Below are 6,294 nucleotides of genomic sequence, written 5' to 3'. Positions count from 1 at the left end.
CCATTTTTGTTTCCTATGCAAGATGTGGTCAATATGAACTAGACTGTAGCCATTGACTGTGGCAATAAATTTTATTGTATCTAAGCTTTAAAATCATCTCTGGACATGGGGATAGATATGAGACGGTATACCATTGAGTGGAAAGCTGCTTGTCTGTGAGCTATGGGGTGTTGTGAGCAAGAAGGTATTTCTGTGTCCGTAGTTGTAGTTTTCCTATAAATTTTGAAATAATGTGTGTGTGTACTGATGTCAATGGTGAGATCTAAGAAGTTTAAAGATTTGTTGCTAATCTCCAGTGTGAACTGAATATTTTTATGTTTTCCAAAAATGTGTTGAGTTGTCTTGTAGTACCAGTCAACATACACATGAAATCATCCCCATATCTAAACCAGTGTTTGATATTTGCACTCAAAGGTTCTCTTTTAAGAAAAGTATGTTCAAAATGATCCATAAATATTTCAACCAACATTAGAGGACCGAATAACATCCCCAGCTCCAGAAGACAATGTCATATCTACTGCAGCAACAATATTGATTACCATTGTCCCTGTATGCAGCCGTTACCCTTGCACATCCTTCTTTTCAACCAGATCTTCCTCAGTTCCCAGTATTCTTAGGTGATGCAGTCTCCTTAAATTTTCATTCACCAGAACTCATTATATCAAAAAACAGCCGTTCAGTACACCTTTAAATTCACTTTATATCTGCCACTATCATTATTGTTATTACTGTTGTTATTATTGCCATTTAATTATTATTGTTGCTGTTATCACAATTAGTAGCAGCAGCATAGCAAAAGTACTGCCAGTACTTTATTAGTTCATAGTCAGTATTTACTTGCATTGTTCACAATAGACACTCAAATCATTTTAATACTATTTCTCACATTGAAATTGTCATTTATTAGGTAACTATGTAATAAAAAACGGCACTAGGTAGGTGAAACACTGGTCCGATGTAAGAGAGGTTAAATAAATAAAGAAAATAAATATATAGGTAGTTCATCTATAGGTTTTGATGAGTGCGATAGCGAATATGAAATATGTAAGATAAATGCCCGTATCTTTTGATTGCATTGACGTAGAAGCTTCCATGTCGTACATGACCAAGGGACTGTAGACTCTAGTAAGACATACGGAACCCTAAAATCGGGGTACACGTTAACGAAAATAAAAAGGACAATGAAACTCTCCTCTATAAAAATTAGCATGGATTCCATAAACAAGATATTGCGTAAATTGGGTCGTTGTGTTCGTTCATAAGATCGAGAGCGCAGCAGAGACGCCCACAGCGATGTGTTCCTTGATTTTCAGAAGGGATTCAGCATATTTCCGCTGTGTTGTTTAGTGACTAAAAAGGAGCCCACCGAGTATCAGGCCATATTTGCGATTCCATTCAGCATTTCTTTGCAGATAGAATTGAAAACATCGCTCTTAACGGAACGAAATTGACAGCCAGAACGGTAATTTAGGGTGAACTCCAAAACATTTGCAGGGTCACTAGTGTCTTCAAGTTTTATTAAATATCTACTGGATAACTGGATAATGTAGGAGGCTCTGTGATGCTGTTAGCAGGTGCTATAGGAAACAAGCAACGCCAGAAGACAGCAGTAAAATGAAGGAGGGCATGTACAGGATTGAGTATTGATGCAAGGACACTATGTTTAGATTACACTATTGGTAAAAAACCGTTGTGTACCAAGCAAGAGGTACACAACAAGTACTGCAAGAAGCTTCCACCATACATGTACAACCACTCACCTGGCAACAGCCTGCAGATGGCGCTCACAAACGTGGACATCTTCCTGCTCCTGCACCAGTTCCTTCGGCACGCTCTACAACTGAGTATAGTGGCGACAGTCAATAGAGAACGCTGTCAACTGCAGACCGCTGGGAGTCACAAAAACACCATGCATCATAGATACTCGCACAGTTCCGCAACAGCAATAAACAGTTCTGCATGAGCAGTTAGACAGTTAACTTCAACGATGATGGTGATGTTTGGTTTGTGGGGCGCTCAACTGCACGGTCGTCAGCGCCCGTAAAAAGGTCCCAATTTTTACACAGTCCAATTTTTACCCAATCCAGTCTAGGCATTGTCATTAATGATGATGATGAAATGATCAGGACAACACAAACACCCAGTCTCCGGGCAGAGAAAATCCCAACCTGGCTGGGAATCGAACCTGGGATCCCGTGATTCACAGGCAGCAACGCTTGCCAACTTCAGCGACTGTAGTGAGGTTAGGGTGTGCTTTGAGGACTACCTTCCGCATTAGCAGTCGCTATTTAAGGAGAACTTGAATCAATAACAGAGTGTCTGCAGACATTACTATCACTGATACTTAAAATATCATAGATACAAAGAGATAACAAAGTTAGTTGTATTGCTGTATTTGCTTTACGACATCAAGTGCCATACAACAAACTGTACAAAAATACCATTTGTAACATACTCTTAATAAATATTATTTGTTATATTTTACTGTGTTGCCAAATGTTTGTTATAGTGCACTGCTATCATAGAGGTGTTTATAATTAGAACATACAACAGCCACCACTAAGGAACTGGAACAGGGAAACGTTATTCTGCTACCGTGGATGTTCGGGATGGATTAGGAGTGGATTCAGTTACTACATTCACAACAAGTAACTACCGTAAAATACCTATAGCGCCATAAAGTGAAATGACCGTATGAAACAAATAAATGAAAAAACAAGTGCCAGGATGAGAGCCGCAGGGAGAATCTTCAGGAGATGTAATTCATCCACGAAAGAAGTAGTTTACAGAATACTTTTAAGATCGATTCTTCAGTAATGTTCAACAGTCTGGGAACCTTAACAAACTGAAATAATAGAAGAGGCAGAGGAGACCCAACGAAGAGTGGCACGTTGCGTCGAGTAAAGAGTGTTACAGAGATGCGCTCAAAGCTACAGAGGCAGACGCTGCAAGAGAGCCATTGTGTACCACGAAGATGTTTGCTGTTGAAATTGCGAGAGCGTATGTTTCAAGAGGAACAGGGCAATATATTTACACGCCCAACACAGTTCTCGAGAAATGACCAAGACGAGAAAATTAGAGATCTTGTCGTTGTTGTTGTGGTCTTCAGTCCAGAGACTGGTTTGATGCAGCTCTCCATGCTACTCTATCCTGTGCAGGCTTCTTCATCTCCCAGTACCTACTGCAACCTACATCCTTCTGAATCTGTTTACTGTATTCATCTCTTGGTCTCCCTCTACGATTTTTACCCCCTGCACTACCCTCCAATACTAAATTGGTGATCCCTTGGTGCCTCAGAACATGTCCTACCAACCGATCCCTTCTTCTAGTCAAGTTGTGCCACAAAATACTCTTCTCCCCAATTCTAGTCAATACCTCTTCATTAGTTATGTGATCTACCCATCTAATCTTCAGCATTCTTCTGTAGCACCACATTTCGAAAGCTTCTATTGTCTTTTTGTCTAAACTATTTATCGTCCACGTTTCACTTCCATACATGGCTACACTCCATAGAAATACTTTCAGAAAAGACTTCCCGACACTTAAATCTATTCTCGGCGTTAAAAAATTTCTCTTCTTCATAAACGCTTTCCTTGCCATTGCCAGTCTACATTTTATATCCTCTCTACTGCGACCGTCATCAGTTATTTTGCTCCCCAAATAGGAAAACTCCTTTACTACTTTAAGTGTGTTATTTCCTAATCTAATTCCCGCAGCATCACCCGATTTAATTCAACTACATTCCATTATCCTCGTTTTGCTTTTGTTGATGTTCATCTTATATCCTCCTTTCAAGACACTGTCCATTCCGCTCAGCTGCTCTTCTAGGGCCTTTGCTGTCTCTGACAGAATTTCAATGTCATCAGAAAACCTCAAAGTTTTTATTTTTCTTCTTGGATTTTAATTCCTACTCCGAATTTTTCTTTTGTTTCCTTTATTGCTTGCTCAATATACAGATTGTTAACATCGGGGGTAGGCTACAACTCTGTTTCACTCGCTTCCTAACCACTGCTTCCCTTTCATGCCCCACGACTCTTATAACTGCCATCTGGTTTCTGTACAAATTGTAAATAGCCCTTCGCTCCCTGTATTTTACTCCTGGCACCTTCAGAATTTGAGAGAGAGTATTCCAGTCTACATCGCCAAACTTTCTCTAAGTCTACAAATGCTAGAAACGTAGGTTTGCCTTTCCTTAATCTATTTTCTAAAATAAATCGTAGGGTCAGTATTGCCTCACGTGTTCCAACATTTCTGCGGAAGCCAAACCGCCGCGCCGGATTAGCAGAGCGGTCTCAGGCGCTGCAGTCATAGACTGTGCGGCTGGTCGCGGCGGAGGTTCGAGTCCTCCCTCGGGCATGGGTGTGTGTGTTTGTCCTTAGGATAATTTAGGTTAAGTAAGCTTAAAGACTGATGACCTTAGTACTTAAGTCCCATACGATTTCACACACATTTGAACATTTGGGGAGTGAGTACATAATATTTTGAACGGGAACCCATGTTCAGAAACGTACCATTTCCGTGCTACAATCATTTGAAAACGTGTTGCTAATGCTACCATTTTTACAAGTAGTTGACTGGGCGTGATCCAGTAAATCACTTGTTTTATAGTTCCACTCATTAGTAGACAATGAGACTGCTCGTCTACTTATTGACGGCTTCTCATCAACGTGATGCACTAACGCCTCTTCCAGTTCGGGCGTGTGGGGCTTCCCTGGAGCGCCACAGTCACGCCTGCTGCTGGTGAGGATACCCTTTCTCGAAACCGCTGCGTCATTGTGGCGAAAAGGGTACGCGATGTAGTCTGAAGTTGTGGAGAACTATCTTGATAAAGGCGACGGGCAGCACTTCCATTGCAGTGAGAGTCGGAATTCAGGAAGATCAAGTCGGTGTTTTCTGCAAACTTGTACTCAACCATGTTGCTCCAACACTGAAAGATGCGTGAATGAGGTTCAACCAGGTCAATGAGGTAGAATAGGATGTCAAATGACATCAGCTGATCTGACGTAAGGACCCATCACTATGACTATCCTGTTGCAAACCTACCTAGCAAACATGTTTTCAAACGGTTGTAGCACGTAAACTGTACGTTTCCGGAAATGTGTTCCCATTCAAAATATTACGTACTCACTCCCCTCTAGAAGTCCTAGAAGCTTGTAACGGGAATTTCCGACCACCCTGTATAAAATAAGTGCCGAAAGAAGTATTTGCCAAGAAACAGGAGGTATTTGCTGTTATTACATGATCGACGAAGCCACTGTAATTATACCGCTACCACAAGCCGCCCCTGACTTCACATCGCACGACCGCGAACATACACTAAAGTGACAAAGGAACTAGTTCAAAATGGTTCAAATGGCTCTGAGCACTAGGGGACTTAACATCTGTGGTCATCAGTCCCCTAGAACTTAAAACTACTTAAACCTAACTAACCTAAGGACATCACACACATCCATGTCCGAGGCAGGATTCGAACCTGCGACCGTAGCGGTCACGCGGTTCCAGACTGAAGCGCCTAGAACCGCACGGCCACACCGGCCGGCAAAGGAACTAATATAGGCATGCGTATTCACATACGGAGATATGTAAACAGACAGAACACGGCGCTGCGGTCGGCAACGCCTATGCAAGACAAGTGTCTGGCGCAGTCGTTAGATCGGTGACTGCTGCTACAATGCCATGTTATCAAGATTTAATGCGTTTGCTGCCATTGGTGCAGCAGCACGCCCGGCCGATACTGGTGCACATGCCGTGGACGCCCCTGCGCGGCGAGACACTCAGCTGTGGCGAGGCACCACGGTTGGGCACAGCCGTTCGGTGTGGTTTATTGCGCAGGCACTCTAAGAACGTATTGTTTTCAATTTTTACGGGTGCGGTTCGCGTTTTTTCCCTACAGTTTTTCTCTGTTGTGGGACTGATAATAGAAAACAATCGTGACACGGCGGGCCCTTCAGAACCTAAGAAACGTAAATTACGCGACACAATAAACGTACAAAAACTAACGGATGCGGAATTATTACGAATATTAGAAGAAAGCGATTCGGAAACGGAAGTGGCCAGTGGGGAGGATGGGTGGGAATCCAGTGAAGAGTCTGACAGAGCCGAGTTTGCTTTAGATGGGACTGTAGAAATGGCTGTGAATCCAAGAGACAGGGAAAGGGCAGAAGGAGTGGTAACAAGTGATAACGTACCTGATACAAGTGTTGCATGGGAAAGAGAGCCAGCTGGAATGGTAAATTGCACGTTTATAAAAAAATGAAGGACTGCTAATTCAACCAACAGGAAACACTCCCTTAG

Source organism: Schistocerca americana, chromosome 7 (genome assembly GCF_021461395.2).
Source record: "Schistocerca americana isolate TAMUIC-IGC-003095 chromosome 7, iqSchAmer2.1, whole genome shotgun sequence".
NCBI classification, from domain to species: domain Eukaryota; kingdom Metazoa; phylum Arthropoda; class Insecta; order Orthoptera; family Acrididae; genus Schistocerca; species Schistocerca americana.
The sequence above is the reverse complement of the archived record's forward strand: the minus strand, read 5'-3'. Positions refer to the sequence as shown.